The sequence below is a fragment of the Dermacentor silvarum genome, chromosome 6 (assembly GCF_013339745.2).
Source record: "Dermacentor silvarum isolate Dsil-2018 chromosome 6, BIME_Dsil_1.4, whole genome shotgun sequence".
In the NCBI taxonomy this organism is placed as follows: Eukaryota; Metazoa; Arthropoda; class Arachnida; order Ixodida; family Ixodidae; genus Dermacentor; species Dermacentor silvarum.
The window spans coordinates 89,177,431-89,186,433 of NC_051159.1; the positions used below are offsets into that span (position 1 = coordinate 89,177,431).

At 44.2% G+C, this 9,003-nt stretch overlaps 1 pseudogene; it reads left to right on the forward strand.

The window, feature by feature from the left end:
• The window catches only part of LOC119456780 (uncharacterized), a 30,980-nt pseudogene extending 23,546 nt beyond the window's left edge, over window positions 1-7,434 (forward strand).
• The last annotated feature ends 1,569 nt before the right edge of the window (window positions 7,435-9,003 follow it).

The window sequence follows — 9,003 nt, forward strand, 5'->3', positions numbered from 1 at the left end:
AAGCGTTTCGTGTCGTTTTGCTAGAATGAAAAACCACTCGCGATTGAGAAGTGGGAGCTTCTACATTGTATTGTCCGTTAGGATCCGTTGAGCTAATGACGCAACGGCAGCGCCGTTTTTCTGATTGCGTACAGCTGGGTTAAGGGCTATGCTTGCTATTTGCCGAATGTGGAACGCCTACATCTGAGCTCAATCTTGAACGGGGAATTTTGGCCTTATGAACACGTTATTGCACAAGAGTAGGTAACTGGCAGCCAACTTTTTTTTTAGTTTTTGTATAGTCAATGCCCCTATAATTATTTAACAGTAATTCGTGCTTGATGCTGTGGGAAACAGAGCGGTCTCGCAGTCCACGCCAGCAGGCTCCAGTCTTGGCCGGCTGCGCCGACGGGCGCCCAGCCGCAGCTCGCGCTTCCCTCGCGTGCCTGTCGTCTTCTTCGTCCACAGTTGGCTCTGATGCCGCTAATGCTGTCGGCGTTCCCACTATACCTAGACTGGCAACCGTTTAAAAAAAAAAGGTGCGATTTGTGCAAGGAAGCCATTGTTTGTATCCTTTGAAATATTTAAAGAAAAATGTCGATACTAAAACTTCACCTGGTGCTAATCTCTATTGTGGTGATTTGCATGATGACAAAGGTTCAGAGGTAGATCTCGACTCTGACGACCAGTGTGCTAGATTGTGGAACACAAAGTAATTTCGAAACGGTGCAAAAAACGATGTCCCTATTGAGGTTACTAATGATACCCAAGTGGCTGCTAAGAACTACCCCTAAAGGGTTCACAGAAAATACCACAGAGATCCTTAAAGCAACAACCTGTGTAATATTGCAATTAATAATCATGTAAACATGTACAAACGTCACAAAGATGTAGAAAAGTGGGCTAGCATTTGTCTCCTAAGAGGGACACCACGCCCACCCACTTGCAGAGCAGAGAAAAAAGGAGAGAGATAATAGAGAGAGAGAGAGAGAGAGAGTAAGAAATAAACAATACATCACACAGTACCACGGGGCAGATTTCCAGCGTTACAGACGTAAATCTAATCACGTGGTTGGCAAGAATTCCAGCACAGCTTTGTAAGCCTCATATAGAGTGGATGCAAGACCCTTGGGAAACAAAATGTCCTTAGGTGATGTTCGCGCAAGATCAAGTTGTTGAAACTATAGCTCAGCAGCGCTGAGCGCCAACTGCAGCAAGTTTGACAGTGTAACATTAGGTCTTCAAGCGTTTTGCTGGAGTGTATACGCAAGCGAGGCATGAAAGGCTCGGCGCACGTCCTTGTCTGTGAAGGCGATCTCCCACATTACCACGTCCGATGCGTAACCTGAGAACTAGAGACCTACTGCGGCGAGTTAGATCACTGCCAGTGGTTGGTGTAGGGTACGATTCCTGTGCTACACGTTCATCCGGGTGTAAGTGCGGTACGTGGTGTCTTATAAATAGTCCAGTGTCGTCGAATGTGCAGAAATTGTCATCTGTCAAATGAAAGGGATGGGCTGACACCGCCAAAGCATCAGCGGCCTCGTTTCCGGAGATACCTGTGTGTGATGGTATCCATTGAAACATGACTGTTCTTCCTTTGAAGTCGATTTGTTGGGCTATCTTAAGTACTTCGAGTAGCAGAGTGGTGTCAGTGTTGGTTCTGGACAGCCGAGTGAAAGTACCGTAGGAGAACCTTAAGATAACAGCCTTTGATAGCTTACGCTTTAGGATATTAACTTCTCAGCCATACTATACAGTTCAAAGTCTATGAAAATGACAAGCCGCTGTGGCTTCACGGCTACGGTGGCGTGCCGCTAAGCACTAGTTCGCGGGATCAGATCCTGACCGCGACATCTACACTTCCCCAGGTGGTAAAAATTAATTCGGAGTCACTAACTACGGCGTGCCTCATAATAAAATGATAAAACCCTAGAATTAAATTCAATGTCTATGAAACAACTATTACATACCTTGTATCAACTTAAGTAACAAAAACAGATTGTTGAGTACACAATTTTATAATAGACCACGGTACTTTTTTCAGACGTTGTGCTTCATTATTGAATTTCATTGTGCAGTTTTACGTGCCTAAACCACGATTTCATCATAAGGCACGCCGGATGAGTTTTCACCACCAGGGAATCTTTAACGTGCCCCCAAAGCACGGGACACGGGTGTTCTTCTACTTAGCCCAAATCAAGATGCGGCGGCCGGGATTTGATCCCGGGACCTCGCGCTTAGCAACGCAACACCATAGCCGATAAGCCACCGCCGCGTGTTTGCTTCATTAAGAACTGTGAGACAATGTTCTGAGTGATCTTCACTAAAACGCGTGTTCACTTACGAGAAGAAACTTGTCACCAGACGAGGAGGAAGCACGTTTTGTGTTATAATGTAATTCAGTTTACGGAAGTCACTTTAGAATTAACAAAGTCACGATTATAGTAATAATAGTATTAATAAAAACAATTTTGATATGTGCGTTCCTCGGTATTTCACAACATTCTAGATAGAAGAAGAAGAAAATAAAATTACAGAAAAGGCAGACCAATTAGCGGATCGTTCTCTTTCTTTCTCTCTCCCTCTCGCTTTTCTTTCTTTCCAAGCTCTATTTCCCACACCTCAGTGCAGGGGTAGCAAACCGGAAACTCGCATCTGGTTAAACTGCTGCCTTTCTTATCTTCCTCTCTCTGTGACTCATGCCCAAACCACGTGCAGGACTTTGGCACAAGGGGTGGTGACACCCTACACACACCGCATCCTTACATCATTACACCCCACAGCGTTACACAGGGTGCGTATCGTCTGGACACCTGGACACGCCTCTCTCCATGTTAATGAACGCGCTAATGCGGTAGCCCGACAGCTAGTTAACCGGGTGCCATTGTAAGAGCTGTCCAACCCAGATGACGCACCGACAGAACCACTGAACTACACTGGAACTCTACAACATTACAGAGATAGCAGGAGACACTTCCCCCCACCACACCAGTCTCTTAACAGAGAAGATGCCGTCGCATGGCGACAGCTATAGACCAATTCATTCCCCTGTCTCTTTTACATTCACCTCTTCCATCCCACACGATATTCCTCATACTGTCTATACTGTGGAGTGAATCCTACAGTATAGACAGTATACAGTACAGCGCCTGGGAGACAGTACAGCGCCTGGGAGTCTCACACCCTCCTGGCTACCCCCCTATTCCTTCACCTTCACCTTCCTCCTGGGAGACTGCGCTGACCAACTCAGACCCGCAAGAGCAGCGACAGCTGATCCAGCGGGCACACGGGGTGACGCGAGCCAATGGGGCCCTGAACTAAAGGCTCCACGCTACGAGGAAGTCGCCCCACCTCATGAAAAATAAATGTTATTTCTCTCTTTCTCTCGCTCTGATTGATTGATTCTGGAATTTTACGTGCCAAAACCAGTTCTGATTATGAGGCACGCCGTAGTGGAGGGCTCCAGATTAATTTGGACCACCTGGGGTTCTTTAAAGTGCACTACAACGCAAGCACACGGGTGTTTTTGCATTTCGCCTCCATCGAAATGCGGTCGCCGCGGCCGGGATTCGATCCCGTGAGCTCGTGCTCAGCAGCGCAACGCCTTCGCTCACTAATCCACCGCGACGGGTCTCTCTCTCTCTCTCTCTTTATATAAATATATATATATATATATATATATCATAAGAAGCAAACAAACAATGACACCAAGGACAACATAGGGGAGGTGCTCGTGACGCCTGCGGCAGAAAGGATAGAACATCCGCCCCGAGGTTTGTGAGTTGTGGCGCTGGCTAACACTCACAGGGTTAGTTTTAATTGTAAAAACATAAATACCCCAGAAAGTGGATGGGAAAATCAATTCTTTATTTCAATTAGTAAGTACAAGTAATTTCCCCTATATTGACCTTGGTGTCAGTGTTTGTTGGCTTCTTATGATATGATTTATAAAAATCGGGCCCCTCAGTTCCGTTTCTTCTCGTTTATATATATATATATATATATATATATATATGGGAAAATCAGAAGCACAACTTCGCGGTTATCTTAGGTTTATTATTTTCCCAACAGTTTCGGTCGGTGGACCGACCTTTTTATATATATATATATATATATATATATATATATATATATATATTATATATATATATATATATATATATATGTGTGAAGGAAGTATGTCTCCGGATCCGGTGTTTCATACATTAAAAGAAGGGCAGGCGCACGTAGAAACGCAACATTTAACTTCAACGTTTCGTCTGGGGCCCGGCCGACACGTCGAAGTTCAATGTTTGTGCTTTTCTACGTGCGTCTGCACTTCGTTTATTATATATGAGAATTTTTTTTTAAATTTTGGATTTGTATGTACTTATAGCGAAGTAAAGGTGAACGGATCTTTCAGAAGCTTCGAAGTGTCGCAGCAAGTTTGACTAGACTGTCCTTGAATCTTTCATCCCTGACTTCGTTTCTTTAGTTATAGACTAATAGTTTCTTTTACAGCACCTGATCTCGGTGATTATTCGTTGATCGTTTTCCCCCAGGGTTAAAACTTCGCGTTACTTATTTATTGCACCTAACACGATCTACATTCGGAGAACTACCGAATTCCTAATGAAGATGGCGATCTCACCAGCAACCCTCTGGTGTATGGCAATGAAACAAACTGAACGAATCCACATCCTGGGCTAAGATGCAGTCTGCTATGTAAACACGAGAGACGCAAGATATCAACTCAGTTTATACACGCTTTAGTGAAACGTAGGCACTTCTGTAAAGTGAAAGGTTCCTGTCACGCAATTTTTTTTAACGAGCGACGTACGTAGCTGCCCGTTTATGAGCGCACAAGCCGCAGCCCAAGTTGATGCATTGGAAAGTAAGCGTCACTTTGTATGCTACGTACATTTCGTAGCGGCCCTCTGAAACATGCATCACTCTTGAGGCAAATTTATAGGTGGAAGCGTAGCGTGCGCTCTGTAGTTCGTGGAAATGCTGTTAGCATTAAACATGAACCACGCGATGCTTGCAGCGCATGGAGCGCCAAGACTGAAGGGCCTATGAGGCAGCGCGGACGATGGTTCTGGCGGAATGGCTTTTCAGTGCATTACAGATAATGACGCGGGCGAAGAGTGTGTGAACCCTAAGCGGTGCCCCTGGGCCTTACGGCAAATGATCGCTGGTGTAAAGCTGTTCTCGTTTCCGTGGGTGCGCTTTGGTTCGGACCCGGTATTTTTAGTTCCCTACCGTAGAAGAGAGCACGAAGGAAGGCTGTAATTTCTGGTGGTGAATTATGGATGAACCGACGCCAGCACCAAACAAAGGACCGGCACCCGAATGGAGGTCAGCAGTGATGCTGAAACCAACATTTTATTTTCTGTTCGTTATCGCTTCTTTTCAACTCCTACCAAATTCTGAATGTTATTGCTTTGTTCGAGCTTATCTTCACTAATTCAATAATGCTACAAAGTGATTGGCGATTTTTTAATGTGCCCGAAATCCGGATGTGCTTTTGATGCGAAATTTGTGTATGGGTTTTGGACCACGTCGATCTACTGTTGCTGGGGAAGTTTTCTGGTAGTATTTTTTTATTATTTCACTATGCCAGCTTTGTCCGCTATGGACGTAAGGAATGAAATTTTCTGTAGAAATATGAGTCATGCTAGCCAAGAGCGTAAACCCTATCAATAAATAATAATTCTTACTTGTTCGTGCTACTCGTGCTTTGGTTCTATTTTACTATGGCACATTGTATAAGTGTTATTCTTTCTTCATCCTTTAGGTTTCTCCATGTTTTACAATTTCGTTCATTCTTTACTTCATTTGGCATGCGTGGAAAGAAATTTACGATACCTCAAATTAAAAAAAAAAGAACACCATCCCTCCAATCTGTTCCGCAAAGCGACGTGTCTAGGCATTCGAAGCAATGTGCTGGTAATAAAAAGCGAAGGCCAAATGAGCAAGTCTAACTAGCAAAACTATTTTTCAGTGGCCGGCTGCCCGTTTTGGTTAGACTGTGTACAAGACGTAATGAGAATATTCGTCACCAACTAGCTTTGCTATCGGGAATAATTCGTGCGTTTTTTTTTAAGATGTACAATCGTGTACTCGTGCGAAAGCGTTCATAATATTATGGTAACCGCGAAATCTTCTACCATATTTGGGAACACAAGCACTCATATGTACAATATTCTTTAGCTTTGTCAGATGGTAAATTGTAATTTTGAGACGACACTGTCTTTCTTTTGATTTATGTGGGAAATGCAAATGACTGCATTTCTGTTGCATTTCTGGAATAAACGTTTATAACAGTCGAGCTACACTTTCGAACCTATATATTCGGCGCATTAAGGCTACTTCTCTTTCGTTCTTACGATTCTTTGGGGATCCTTGAAGGTCTTTGGTGGAAGGTGCCGATTTATTTCTAATGAAGTGCAGTGTTAACATATTAGGGACTCGCATTAGTCGAAACCTTTCAAGTAATGCCCCACGGATCCTATTTCTTTCCTTTCGCAGAATACTACATGGACAGCGCCAGCTGCCGAGGGATCAGCTGGCCTCTCGCACTTGCCATGTTTTCACTTATCTGGGCCTTACGATAACATCGAGGAGGTCCCATCTACGAGGTAAGCAAGTGGTAGTCGATTAATTTGCAGTAAATAAATATGTCAAAAGTACGGATATTAGGTAGATCAGGGACAACAAACTCTTCACAGGCTGATAATCTTGATATTACGAAATTCTGATCATTGAAAAACTCGTGGTAATATCTGATATTCAAAATGTGTGAGTACCAAATTATATTTTTTTGCTGCTTACATGTACAGTATGAAACAAAGGCGAGATTTAAAAATGTTTACTCCCTACGAAACGCTTAGCAACGGACAGCCACCTTCACTTATGCTACTTATGGTGGTTCGTAGGAATCATTCTTGCGTACGAATTTGCTTGTATTTACCGTAACAATCTTCTCACTTTTTCACCGAAGCACTACTGGCGTCGGCCTAATATGTTGTTATTTTTTAAAATATTTTTCAGCTTCCGGTGATCTTCTATGGACACCAAGTCAACTTCGTTCAGAAAAAGTCCAGTGCCCAGATCAAAAGAACACAGGCGTTGTACATTTCTACCGCATCAAAACTAAACAGTAGGCGCACGTTCTCTGGGAACCTGTTCAAATTTAGAGGCACCTCGTCCTGCGCTATTGACTGCTGAGGGAGACGACAGTCAGTATTGTTGCAGGAGAAAGATTGGAGAGATATAAATGGCTGCATTGATAGAAATAACATTGTACTCCCTGTTATTCATGTTTAATTTATCGCCCTCCACTTCTACGAAATGTTTCGCAGGATAAAAGCTCAGAATAAAACAATATGGCTCTGTAAATAACATAGCCCCTTGTTAAAATGAGAAAAAGAAGAGATGCACAGGTGAAAATAAAGATATCCTATTTATGAATGAGTTGTTTCTTGTTCAGAACATTTCTGTCTTCAATTGTGAAGAAAATTGTTCCTGGGAGTCGGAACACGGTTCTCATAATACATCAAACAAGTGGCATGTCAGGTAAACAGAAACAACACTGGAGGACTACAACAACGGGTACAGTATTACCACGTCTCAATTCCAGCCATAGCAATTGTTTTCTTTTGCACAGCTAACTGTGCATGACATCCCCTATAAGAGGTATCATTTTCCTATAATCCATGTAAGTGTTAAAGATCTAATGAGGCTTGGAAGTTTCATCAGCAACAGCAATAAAGGCTAATAACGTAACTTTATGACAATTCTCAAGGCTAGGAATATATGCAACTGAAGCAAGTCTATTTAAGTTGTTTGGAGAATTGTCGCCCAGAGCCACGCATGCTTTTGGCTGTCACCAGAATGCGGAAGGCAGTAAGCAATTCATCACGTTCTTTGTTTGAACGTAAGGCCAACACTTCCTATGTAATTTGAAAGGTGAATTTGTTATTAGGGAAATACGCACACTATAATGTCTTTCGTGTGACGTGCTTTTAGGTATTGCTTCCTTAAGAGGAAACTTCAACAAAAATAGAAAGAGGAAATAAAAAACGACATTATAGAGCGCAGTTTCTCAACTATCATGGTGCTTGGCGCTACGTTGCTTTAATAAAAACAGCAGGAAGCAACCATGCAAGTTACTAGCATTGTGATGTCCCGGCAGCAGTACTGCAGTAGACAGGAAGAAAAGCAAACTTAGAAATAGGCAGTCAAGATGGTCGCTTGTAACAAAGTGAATATATCTGAACTTCCATTTGATATTTGATGCAGCCGGCTGTGTGTGTCGAAGTAACGTTCGGACATGCGCCACCACCACAAGGCGCCGCACCGTCGAGATCAATGTAACGTCCATGACCGCGTTCGCGCCCTTTCCGTTGTTGCTTCGACGCCGCGCTGCACGTTCGCGGCGTCCATGCGCCCTGTTGTCGATAACGGTCGCAACACACTCTGCGAGAGCGATTCAACGGATAGAGCGCCCCCTCATCAAGTACAGATACATCGTGTGCACACGTTCGTCATGCGTGCACGCAGGTGCACCGCAGCACAGCATATATTACATCGTAAGCTGTTACGGGCTCATTGCAATAGCCGTTTAGGTTCGCGATGGTGTCCGCCGCCACCGTTGCCGGTGACCGTAACCGCTATCGCCGGAAATGCGAACAACAGTACCCAGTCCCCGCCGGGATCAAACCCAGTCCCACTGCGCGGGAGTCGGATTCTTAACCACTGAGCACGCAAGCACTTGCTATCAGGCAGCGAAAAAATGCCCTATAAACGCTCCTATAGGCAGGCGCGCAGGCGCACAGGACGAGATCCGGTTCAGACGAGGCGGGCAATCAACGCGATCCCGCGCCTCTGCCAGTATGGTGGCGCCATCTAGTTAAGGCGCCTGCAAACACAGCGTGCCCGACATGTAAGTTGCATATAGGAGTTGCCTGGTTAACTCAAACAGGCTAGGCGACTATTTGTCACCAGCCCGTTTTGAAGATTCCAATAAACAATCATCGT